The 12,920-nt window shown below is 33.4% G+C and overlaps 1 long non-coding RNA gene across 2 annotated transcripts in view; it reads right to left on the bottom strand.

Moving 5' to 3' along the window:
- The window catches only part of LOC108370892 (uncharacterized), a 42,121-nt gene that overhangs the window by 7,773 nt on the left and 21,428 nt on the right, over nt 1–12,920 (bottom strand). For both annotated transcript variants that reach the window (XR_001848689.1, XR_001848688.1), the window contains exon 3: nt 9,026–9,099. This is a non-coding gene — a long non-coding RNA (uncharacterized LOC108370892). The remainder of the gene's footprint in view (nt 1–9,025; nt 9,100–12,920) is intronic.

The following is a 12,920-nucleotide window of genomic DNA, read 5'->3' as shown; positions in this document are numbered from 1 at the left end:
TCACAGACAAATTTCACTATCCCGCGCGAATTCAAATCATTTTTTCGTGTGTTCCTCAAGCGAATTAGTAGATTACTTATACAGGGTAAAAACCCAACGAAATTGACATTCGCTGCACATAATAAACAAATTGAAAGTGAAAATAAGGGCGATCGTGTTACAGAAAAACTAAAGGAAAGTGCTCACGTATAAACATATGTACATACATGAATACATACTAAATAAATATATTACGAAAAATGAGATAACAAAATGCTAGACAACGGAGAAAAAGCAACGATCAGCAATGGAGAAGAAGTGAAACTTTCGCATTTCGTTGTGCATTTCACATTCTGTCCAAAATGCTAGCTAGCAAATCTCCTCAATAGCCAAATAGAACAGCTCAAATTTCTTTAAATTCGTCTTGTTTTTGTTTAGTTTATGTGACTTTTTTGATTGAAGTGTTGTGTCATCAATATAGGAACTATTAAGTAATGAAATGGATTTTAAAATAGTGGTTTGTACAGATGAAGAAATCAGTTTAAGCCCTATAGTGAGTTTGAATGTCTCTAAACATGTGTGGAAATATACATACATCTGATGATTTAAATCCAAAGTATTGCGCGAGCTTAATGTTGCTGCATCGATGTCTAAACAAAGCCTATTCTCAGCTTAATTGTTCATTTACAAGATTCGTGATGTGTTGTTTGTCTTTTGTTTTGGTTTGGTAATTTTTCATCAATTTCTGGTTTGTTTATTTTTATAGCTTACGTAGGCTACATTATTTCACGAGGCCGGTTTGGGCTTGGTATGGCAATGTGAGACAATGGTTATGTGTATATACATTAGACTGCATCACCAAAAAAAGTTGCGGTTTTTCCGCCGGAATTACAAAATTTATTATATTTTAAGACGTCCACCAAAATATTTTGGGAAAATATTGAGATTTAAGTGAGCTGGACCGATTTTAAAATACCTCCAAAAATGGAGTTTTTTAAGAATAAAAATAGTTCCTTAAAGAACTATTGAAAAAAGTCCCTTCAGATGGCAAGCAGATTAGGCTAAAAAAATCTGCATAAAAATAATTAAAAATCTTTTCAACAGAATCGTAATAATGAGAATTTTGATGCTGTTTTTTTTTACTTTTTTCAAAGATTGATTTACGAAAAACTTAAATAACTGGGCCAAAACTATCCTGATTTAGACTTATGGAATCTCGCTAGAAAGGTATTTTCACACTATTTTTATTTATTTGCAAAAAAAGTCATTCGTGTCCCTTTTTTTCAAATACCAACACATCTTTATTCAACTTTGAATGATATTCGTTCATTCTACCTTTCTCTTTCATCCTTTGAATGGGCTTATTAGCAAAGAAATAAAAAGGGTGAGAAAATACCTTTTCCAATGGTACCTCACAAGCTAATTCGGAAAAGTTTAGGTTCAGTTATTCAAGTTTTTCTTATACCAATCTTTGAAAAAACTTGAAAAACAGCATCAAAAATCTCATTATTACGATTCCGATCAATTTTTTTTTAATAGTTTTATGTAAATTTTTTAAGCTTAAACCGTTTTGCCATTTGAGGGGATTTTTCCCAAAAACTTTTTTTGGAAACTATTTTTATCCATAAAAAATCCATTTTTGGAGGTATTTTCAAATCGGTCCAGCTCGCTTAAATCTTAATATTTTTCCGAAATATTTTGGTGGACGTCTTAAAATATAATAGATTATATAATTCCAATAACAAAACAGAACCGATTTTTTTTTGTTTGGGGAGTGATGCAGTCTAATATACATACATACCTGCATGCATCTATATAAATGTACATACATCCATACACAGTATATACCCTACAGAAAAAAATTATCAATTGATAAAAAATGATCAACTGCAGTTTGATTTTTGGCGAGATTTCTATAAAGTATTTAACTTGTAGTTAGCTACAAAAAGCTAGCTTGAACTGCTAGTTGAGCAGTAATGCAGGAGTAATGCAGATATAATCGGGGGATTATTTTTTTTTTAACAAGTTTCTATTTAAACATCCTCATACAACTTTTACTTTGAATACACTTTCTTTCTGCACTTCACGAATACTTTTTCGAATTGAGAACAAATCGTTCAAGATCGAAATTTTATATTATCATTTTGATTTGAGGTTATGACTGACGGAGTTCGATTATAGGACCACCTACAGCAGAATATGTAAACAAATATGAAATGTAATAAAATAAAGTACAAAAGTAGTTAGTTAGAAGTTAGTTAACATCTAATGCAGAGGTAACCACCCTTGACCGTTTCGCGGCCCGCGCCATAGAAATATATATTATATATATTCCTCAAAGAAAATATACTGATAATAGTGCCCTTTAGTTCCTTCCTAATCAATTTCAAGTTAACTTATAGTTAGACCCATTTCCCGCTGGGTAGTAAATATTCGTAATGCCACGTTTTGTTTGCATTCACTGCTTTAATGCTATTTCACGTTCACTACTCATTTGTGATTTCAAATTAGTTTTGCTTTTACACAGTTTTTGTAATTTTGTCTTTTGTTTATTTTGTGTTTAATTTGCTTCCTCTCGACTTTGACTTTAGTAATTAATTGCAGGTAGTTTGGTAGTTTCGCTTTCGTTGCAGCTACACTTTACATTATTTTCTATACTGCTTACTTACATATGTACATATATCATCTAAGTTAGCATAGATACATACATACATATTTATGTAGTACATACTGACCGGTTCTTATGTATGGATGTGTGCATGGTTTAGTAAATGTTTCATTTATATTTTGTAATGATTTTCGCATTTTCCATTCAACAATGAAATGGAGTGCTTCTACATACAAGTTTCTTTTGTTTTGAGTGCCATAAAAATATTAGGGGTCTTCCCTCAAACTCATAAAAGCCTCGTAAACTTCGTAAAGCTTGTAAATTCACGAGCCTCGTTAAAGAGCTGTAAAAATTTGTGTATGAAGCTCAATTTACGAGCCCCTCGTAAAGTTACGAGGCAAATTTGATGCGCAAACGACTCCAGTGTTGCCGAGGGGCCGAAATGTATGACAAAATACTGAAAACAAATGAACACATAATTGGTGAATAAAATTAATAAATTTCATCCACTAACTGTTTTAACTTGGGTTTTCTGCTAATTATCGCATTTTAAATTATATTTTAGCTTTTACGTTTAAAAAAAAGAGCAGCCTCGTACACTCACGAGTTGTACACAGGTTAACACCCAAATTCCTAAAAAAAATAAAGAAGACTTTAAATAAATCGAAAATATGAAAATGTCACTTTTATAAATCTATTTTATTTTTTATGAATAAGGCCATAAGACTTTACGAGTTTTAGAGAATCATCCCCTAATTAGTTGTAGAGTAAATAAATTTCATTTTCTGTCGTTTCTTTGCTTTTTTTTACTGTTTGTCCTTTATAAATAGGAAATGTTATTGTTTGTACATATTAATCACCTCGATTGTGCTGATCATAGTTTCACGGCAAGCCGGAAAGCTTGTTGCCTTGTTTAAAATGCCAATGATAGTATTGCATTTATGAAATAAATGTGTAGCGGAAAGCTCTGTGAGCGTAAAGTTGATTTGCTGGTTTCAGACTCACTTAACGGAAGTACTATGAAACATTTTTGAAGCGCATTTTTAAGTAAATTATTTTAATATTGGCCGCCGTAGCTGAGTAATAACGTAGTTGTTTTTTAATGTAGGATGGAAACGGAGGGCGAGTTCTTGATATTTTTATATAGGCTATTTGTTGCATTTTCACACTATTGAAGAGAAGTCCATGTACTCTTCGGAACTTTTTTATACATAACTCTAGCTAATATAAAAATTTCAAAATTAATCAAATAAAAAATGGCATTTTATAAAATATATACTATGTATGTATAATGACCATTCTACAAACAACTATAAATATTATTAACAAAATTCGAAAAATAAAGTACCTACTCGACGCCTCACTATCCATGTTGACAAAACGTTTATTTATTAATAAGAATAAAATGACAAGCGAATTTAATTTATCACCACTTAAAAAAAAAAAATTAATTCTACGCACGAAAGAAAAGCCAACTTTGCGCGTGTGCTAAAGCTACTGTGTTGCGTTAAAAGTCAAAATTTCTATGTTTCATTGTGGACTGGTATATAAAGAGTGTTTTTAAGGTATGTGTGATAAGGTTTAAAAAATTTAATTTTCCTTTTTTTTTTGCGTCGTAATTAGTCACTTTGTTCTTATATGCGTCGTACTTAGATCACACTCCATAATTCACTCATCGTGCCCGTGCTGGTGTGTTTTACGGAAGCATAGACAATGAAAGCAGCTGATAAGGATTCGAGGGAAAGATTCTATGGAAGATTTACGGCCTTTGCGCGTTAGCGAAGGTGAATTCCGCGATGAGCTGCTTAAGCTTTAAAACGATACAGACAAAGTGCGACTGATTAAAACACAACGGCCAAGTCGTACTAAAAGGCCCTACACACACGCATTGATTTATCGGCCAACCAGTTGGCCAACCGCTGGAAGTTGGTGGTAAATAAGCCGTATGTAGGTAAGTTGGCAAACCTTCGTCAAGTTGTTCGTCAGGTTGGAGTAAAATCAAAAATTTATGATTTTTGAGGCAGATTGGTCAACTTGTTGCTCTGTGTGTAGTCAAGTTGGCAACCTAAAATGCGATTTCATTTTTTAAAGGCGCATTAACGTTAATATGTCTTTTTCGGTTTCTTTCGCAAGTAAAAATGCGTATAATTTGTGAAAACGGGGGCGTTAGCAATACAAATGGGAAGCATTCCTAGCATAGCTTAAAAGTTTACCACTGCTGTTGTGTTGTTCACAGTTCAAAAACTCACTCAAATGGAATCGGCCAACAGGTGGTGCGTTTGTAGGGAATTTCGGTAAGTAGGTTGGTCAACTAGTTGGCCGATAGATCAATGCGTGTGTAGGGCCTTTAATGGGAAGCAACGTTCCAACTCTAAAAATTTTCCCCGAGAGTCGCGATGATAGTAACAGAGAAAGGAAAAGGCCTCCTCTGTGATGGAAAGATCATGGGGGCTACTCTGTATAGCGATACGAAAGAGAAATGCTATGCGAAAAGCAATCGCCACTGCGTATTACTCACTGCACGTCAATACCTGCTATGTGCGCTCGCATACGAAGCGTAAGAAATATATCGCAGGTTTAGACCGTTCATCGCAGAAATTATACAATTAGGGGATTCCCTTAAACTCGTAAAGTTTTAAACTGTGCAAAAATCGTAATTTACGAGGCTGTTACGGGAACGCTGTCAGAAGGACCGCGGCGATAATCTAAATTCGCTAGTAACACCACCTTGTATAGATTCGCCTTGTGTCAAACAAGTTTGTTGCGATTTGTACGCCCGCGTGTTAGTTATTAAATTATATTAATCATTTAAGTAATAAAACTTTAAATCTCTAAAGATCCATGACAACCGAAAATATAAGCTCATCTTAATTTAAATTTTATTTAAAATCTAAATATGATGAGATTAATTACGCCGTTGTGGCTTTGTGTTGTTGATGCAGTAGCAGAAAGGTGATGTAACCGCATAAAAAATGTAGATTTCCTTGAAAAGTTATCTCTTCAGCTGTCATTAAAACAACCAGCTAAGTTTCTCGCATGAAACCTTTCGTTAATGGTTCTATAATAGAATTTTCGCCACTCAACTTGTACTGAAATCCAAAGCTTATGTATGGACATACGGGGATGTTTTATCAAGATGTCAGCTAGCAGTCTGGGCAAGGTGTAATTAATAAGGTGGTGTTGGCGCGACAGCTGAGTTCTTCGCCGTGGAGAGCATTACCTCAAAATGATTTGATTGTTGTAACTCATACCAATGACAGTATGGATATATGCGTATAATTTTTTTGTGTAATTTTTTACTTATATACGGCTAACACCATCTTGTTAAATACGCATTGATTCTGCGTTTGACCTGCCAAAAATATTAAACTTTAATCATTCAAGCAATAGGCGCGTTCATAAGACGTAGCTGTTGCCTAACCGTTGGCTATTTGTCTTAGAGCGCGGTTACCCACGAACATGTACGTAGCGTAGCGTAGAAGTACGTAGAAAGATACCAAGTATGCTGTTGATAGAAAGAGAGAGAAGCAACGTCTACATCACGGTCATGCGGTGGTGAGTTTTTGTCAACACGCAGATCCCATAAGGTAGATCGAGTTGGCTGACACGCCATTTTTTCCAGCGGAACTCAGCGTATAGGGCTTAGCCTAAACAGCTGATCGAAGAGACTTATAGAGCATTCGCACGAGGCGATTTTACAGGCAACAAAAGTTGAATGCGAAGTTGAATGAGTAGTTGAAAGTGAAAAAGTTTCCATCCCTATTCAGACGAGGCGATTTCCGATTCAACACGAATTGTTATTCAGTTTATTTAAAATGAATTTAAATCGCAAAATTTTATCAATTGGCGTAAATTTGGTAAGCCAAGCGTTGGTAAAAGTGCTTTTTTACCCCAAGTTTTACCATGCCACTCGCCCGAAAACAATTTCAAAATGGTGGTATGTATACAGAATGTAAACAAACGCAGGGTTGCAAGGAAAAAATGTTGAACGAGCTCAAAGTTGGCTGGCGACCAACTTTGTTGGAAGCGATTAGTTGAAAGGCCGTTTGGACGAGGCGATTTTTGCTTTCAACTAAAAGTTGCCTGAAAAATCGCCTCGTGGGAAAGCCCTATTAAGCCGCTTCTATTAAATTTAACGCCGCTTTGTTATGTGGCAGTTGCAAACAAATTCTATTTTTAATTACTGATGTGATAAAGTAACTAAAATATTTTATATAATACTACGTTTCTAAATATATGTTTTTTAAGATGTTTACTATATAATTATACACTGTTTAATTCACTATAGCATTGAAAGATTTTTTTAATACGGCGGCAGCTCAGCATTGAATTCTAAATACTATCGACGCAACTATCTCTATTTATGTATGGCAATTTCATTTGTTTACATTTATCAGCTGTTCATTTGGCAGCATATTCATCAAGCCATTTCTAAGACGTAATTGTTGAGTTCAACAATTGACATCAGTTTCATAGCAGATGAGCTAAACAGCTACATCTTATTAGAAACCTGTGTAACGGTTTACTTTGATTTCTCAAACAAAATACAACGAAGAGTTTTCAAAGATATGCATCACCTTCATACGAACATGGTGCACATACGAACGTTGTAATAAATGTATGTACGTACATTAGGGCGCCTCAGATATGCGAGATATCGAAGCGCTAACAATAACACACGCATTATTAGAAAATAGACAGTAATGCATAGATGAAGCTGTGAATAACGCTTGCCAATAACGTAAACTTATAGCGTTTTCTTTTCTCAATGAAAATATTGCCTCAATATATGGCACAATTATGTAAATGTTCACCCACACCCTGTAAAAAGGTTGCATTTTGGGTATGAGAAAAGAGCAAAAAAATGCCCACTTTAACTTTTTCGCCATTTATTTGATTAGTTTTAATAAAATCATACAATGCACTTTCATTATAACAAGCGAATTCATATAGCGTGATAAACTGCCATTTATGAAATTTATAATTTTATTGCGTTTATGTCCAGTTTTTGAAGAATAATTATTACAAAATAGGAGTCCAAATCTACTGGGCAACACTCGCCCTTACGCATTAACAAGGGCAGAAAATGTTGCACTTTTGTCCGGCCAGAGGGCAACATGATGAGAAAAGTAGAAACAAACATTATAGCGAAGCCGAAGAGTAGCGGTTTTTCTCGAAACGCTGTCACCGGGCTGTCAAGTTTTCGTGTTCTTTTTTCAGCATCTTTACATCCATATTGCATGCTCTTGCATTAAAATGTTGCACTCTGATAATGTTGCCATATAAGGTGACATTTTTCTCGAGAAAAGAAAAGGCCATACGGTTTCGGGAAGATCGCCCGCAACTGGAGCTTTAGTTAACTTGGCGGCATTCGTGTAAACTGAAGATCCTCCAAGGGACGATGAAAATTACCGTTTTTTTACAATTAATTCTTTTTAATCAGCTGAGAGATATCCTTTTATTTACAATACATATGTGTGTATAAATATGTGCATAAAAAAAACTGAAAGCATTACATATGTAAGTTTTTATGATCTTACATATATGTATAAGTACTTTACCTAAAGAAGGACACATTTAATCCAAGCAAAATACTAAGCTGCATAAGCTAATTTTAATCATGCACATAAAATAAATGAGTTCTCATTGTACGTATAAGATATTTATTTTAATATATTAATGGATATACATAGATATACAGTTGTCCACAAAATAATAGGAGTTTGGTGTTCTTTGACAATTTTTCATTTGTTTATTTAATGTCTATTATTTTCTTATAAAAGTTTAAGTAGTTATACAACAAACACCATATCAATTACATTTCAAACTTTTTACCAAAATTATAAAAATTCCGCAAAGTTTAACAAAAATGTTCAAAACTTTTTAATTAGAAGCTTTAGAAAAAAATTTATCTATGCAGTTTTGTAGCCCATTAAATCATAGTATAATAAGTGCAAGTTTCACTTACCCAAAATTTTTCCAAAAATCCAGATTGAAAAGTTCAAAATTTAGATGAAAATTTGTTTAATGTTTGACTAAAGCGTGAATAATATTTTAACAAAAAATGTTAACTTGAAAACATTGCAAATAATAAAAAACAGCATGCATTCACTTTTGAGCGCCAGAAAATTTGTCGAATTTTCTTAATTTTTGAACAATGTTTGAAATGTGGATTTATATGGTGTTTTTTGTATAACCTTTATATACTTTTATAAAAAAATAATAAACATTAAACAAACAAAAGAAAAATTGTTTGACTGGTCAAAATATTGCACTTCTATTATTTTGTGGACAACTGTATGTATGAGCGAAAATAAACATAAGGTACAGATATCTGTTATGAGATTAAATATATTTACATACATACGTATCTTAAGCTTACTTACTTTTATTAAAATATAAAACAATAATTTTTTAAGGAGATAGTTTTCCACATACCTGGTTTCCTTTATACGCATACAGTTTTTTTCTTTTGGCTACAGTTGAAAAGACATCATATGCGTTGATTTGCCCTGAAAAAGAAAACAAAAAAACATGAAATTGATAACACAGTTCGAAAAGTTTTTCCTTTTTTTCAACCATCTGAGTAAAACATATCGTTTCTGGTGCTGAATCCAAATCTTGCCGCAGAATTGCTCTAGCATGTCAGGATTTTTAAATATCCTAACTTCAAAGTGCCAAAAACACTGGTTTTGCCGATATTTGAGGTTATATTATGAGAACAACAAATTTGTTTGCTCATTTCTACTTAGGGCACCATTTAGAACTACTTTTCCCCTTTAGAACTCATTTTCGTTTTGTGCGATCCAATTTCGATTTCTCGAGTATTACTTCGTAAGCATGAGTCATCATAGCTAAATAATACCCAAGTACTGCACATTAACACTGATATATCTCAAGAAAGTAAAATCGAATCACAACAAGCGAAAATTAATTTTAAAGGGGAAGGAAGGGTAATACTAAATGATGCCCTAGGTAGAAATAAGCATAAACGGACTCGCCCATTACCTACATATACACCCTTGTTGTCAGCTCATTAAGTTAAGTGACATTTCGACCAGTTTTGGATTTTTCCTTCCGTTTGTTTAATGTTTATAGTTTCTTTAAATTAAAATTATTAAATTTAGGTAGGTAAAAGTGAAAATTTCAAGACGCTAGAAAATCATGTTGATTTTTGATATATATTTTTTTTTTGTGACAGTGCTAGGCATTTTCTTCTACAGTCAGTCAATAAAGTTTAGGTACAGCGAATTTTTTACAATACGGGCAACAATTTTTAAATATTTTATTTTTCGATAATTTTTTGATGTGGTTAATTCTACAACAAAAACCCAAAAATCACAGTTCCAAACCTTGTGCAAAATTAAAGAAAATTTCATTCAAATATTGCACTTTTTATTTACGCTCTCTAGAAAAAACTTCAGTATGCAGTTTTTTAGCCCATTCAATTTTAGTACTATCCTAACTCAACGCCATGAATCAAAAAAATAAGAATACTACATTGTGGAGCAAGAAATTCNTTTTTTTTTTTTTTTTTGACGAGATATGAGCAGGAAACAATGTTACTCATACGCCATGTACGAGACCCAAGCATTTAAAAAAATTTTAAGGAAAACGATTACAATTGATTACGCAATTATGTAGCGCATTTCTTCCTCTACAATGTATTGTCTTTTTGATAAATGCATTTCATTTTACGCAGGCAGAGTTTGGCGTCCAGTTGGATAAAATTTGTTAGTTTTTCATTAATTTAAAAATGCGAAAAAATAGATGCCATTGTCTTAGCCCGTTATTAGACTACTCTTAAAAGGTGTGGAATGAGTGGCAGTTTTTTAGAAAAAATCAATAAGTACGCTTTTCTTGGAACTCATTAAGTTTGTGCAATTGGGCAACTTTGTGCAATGTGTTTCATAAGGACTTTTTTTATATTTTGTGCATTTGTGACATTTAGTTATTTGATAAAACTATTTAATTTAAAAAGTTGAACAGTTGAAACGCGAATTTCGGTAAATATTTAAGTTCTACTGCAATCATTTTTTAACCCTGGACGTGCTTCGTTATTCGATTCGACTAACAAAAATCGTGTTTCGCTTCGTACCTCTCTCTGAAGTAATTTACCATTTTGTTTATTATATGTAACAGAGGAAATAATATGTATTTAATACTTCTACTATTCAAAGTTGGTGTTAGCCGTTTCGACTAAAAGCCCGCAGACAAGGTCAAAAGAGCGAAGCACTTCCAGGGTTAAAAGCGTTGAGCACAAGTCAAAGTGAAAGGCACAGGTTGCAAAGGCTGCACAGCACACCGCGCAAAGTTGCCCTTTTTGTGCAAATGGCTTTCCATACAATTTTGACATTTCATTTGCGATGGTTTAAAATTCCACAGTTTGCCAGTTTGCGAGACTTTTGCGCTCTTGAACTAGTACCGTTATTATTCTATATTAAAACTTTTAAAAATTTTATAGAAATACGGGTTTTCGTTGTATATTCCAAAAACATTTTGGAAATGAAAAAGTGTCAAAAAATACGGTCCCGAGCAGCGTAGCCGTTTTGATACAATTGTATCATTTTTGATACTTTTTTTCTAAATTTTCAGATTTGATACTTTGATAGTTTTTTGTTCACAACTGCCCCATTTTGATACTTTTGGCCGGCAGAAATGAATTTGTGAAAACTATGAATACTACTACTACTAGTTTAAAGGCACATAATTTTTTCCTTATTATTTAAAGTCTTGAAATTGTATATGTAGATATTTATGAGTTTGATTTGGTAACTCTTATAAGGGAAATACAAACTGGAATTTCTTTGCATACGCCGCTGTTATAGGGGTTATATGGGGTTGTTCGAACTAAATTGCACAATTATTGCACTAAAATCAAAATCATTTTGGTATTTTGTTCATGATTGTGTTATTGTACAGTAATTTGTATTGCGTATGGCGACAACTGCGCAATTTTTAGTATATTTTTGATTTTGATGTCTAGATGGTGATGGTGCTGTAAAATATGGATAAGAGCGTAGAAAAAAATTAAATTTTTTCTAATTATTCTTTTTTCCCCAACATTGATTTGTCCAAGTCTCGGGTTGCACAATGATTTTGTGTGGTTTAGGGGCGCTATAAGTTCGTTTATCACATACAGAATCTATGTTTTTGTTAAAGCGAATAATATAAAATTAAAAAATGATATAAAAATTAGAATTATTCAGCTTTTTGAGAAATCAGCGATTTGTACTGGTGATTTTCGATCGGACCAAAACGGAGATTTTAAGGCATGTCCATTCTCATTACTTAGCAAAGGTCCTCAATGAGATTTTGATCATAAAAGCAAGATGCTCAACTTATATTTATTTCATCATGCCTTATTTGTTGACAGCCTCGGTGTTTTAACCAATCTCAATCAATAACCAATATCAATTTGCAGCTTTGTTTCGTTGCTTTATTTGAACGATTTCAGTCAACGTCTCCCCACCCAGTGGGCGGAACCGGCAATACAAGTTCAAAGCGATCACCGGGGCGTAACGCCGATCACAGTTGCTTTATCCCAACGTCACTGCTTTTATCCACATTATCGAATATATGTACATACACATGTATGTACGAATATGGCATTTCCCATTACTAGCATTGTATGCAGATATGTACATATGTGTACGTATGTACGTATCTAACATTCAACGGAAGATAAATGTATGCGCCACATTTCACCATTTTACATTGACCAATTTTAGGTGTTTCGCTTACCACGCTTGGCTTTCGCCATCTTTCATTATAAATCATTCACTCTTTTTTCGCCACTTTTGCAGTTTTTCAAAATTTTGTTCGGAACGTTTGCGTGTTCGAGGCCGCTTGATGGGCGTCTACATTCGCAATTTCACAACCAGTTATGTGCCTTTTCTCTTTTTTTGTAGGTGGATAAAATGCGATCGGAAATGTTACAAATACCGACTTACACCAACATTGATACCATTTTGCATATCGCTCGTTTAAAGTTTGATCAAATGCTACATAAAAACACATCCTTTAAATAGACATACATACATATGTATATGTATGTAGAATATGTAAATACAGTGTACTCGCGATAACTCGAACTCATGAAAACCAGATTTGTTCGAGTTAACGAATTGTTCGAATGTTATGTATTTTTATACCCCAGCGGACCTGTTCACAAAGGTACTATAACTTTGTTAACATAACGGTTGTTTTGTAACAGCCTAAAGGAATTGAGATATGTATATATAGACAAATGTGAAAAGATAAATCGATTAAGCTGTGACTGTATTTCCGTCCGTCCATCTGCAGTAAAGCTCCTTTAAATAAAAATAGTTGC

The sequence above is a fragment of the Rhagoletis zephyria genome, unplaced genomic scaffold (assembly GCF_001687245.7).
Source record: "Rhagoletis zephyria isolate East Lansing unplaced genomic scaffold, Rhagoletis_zephyria_1.1 Rzeph_scaffold_04553, whole genome shotgun sequence".
Lineage (NCBI taxonomy): Eukaryota > Metazoa > Arthropoda > Insecta > Diptera > Tephritidae > Rhagoletis > Rhagoletis zephyria.
This window is presented reverse-complemented; position numbering and strand designations above follow the sequence as displayed.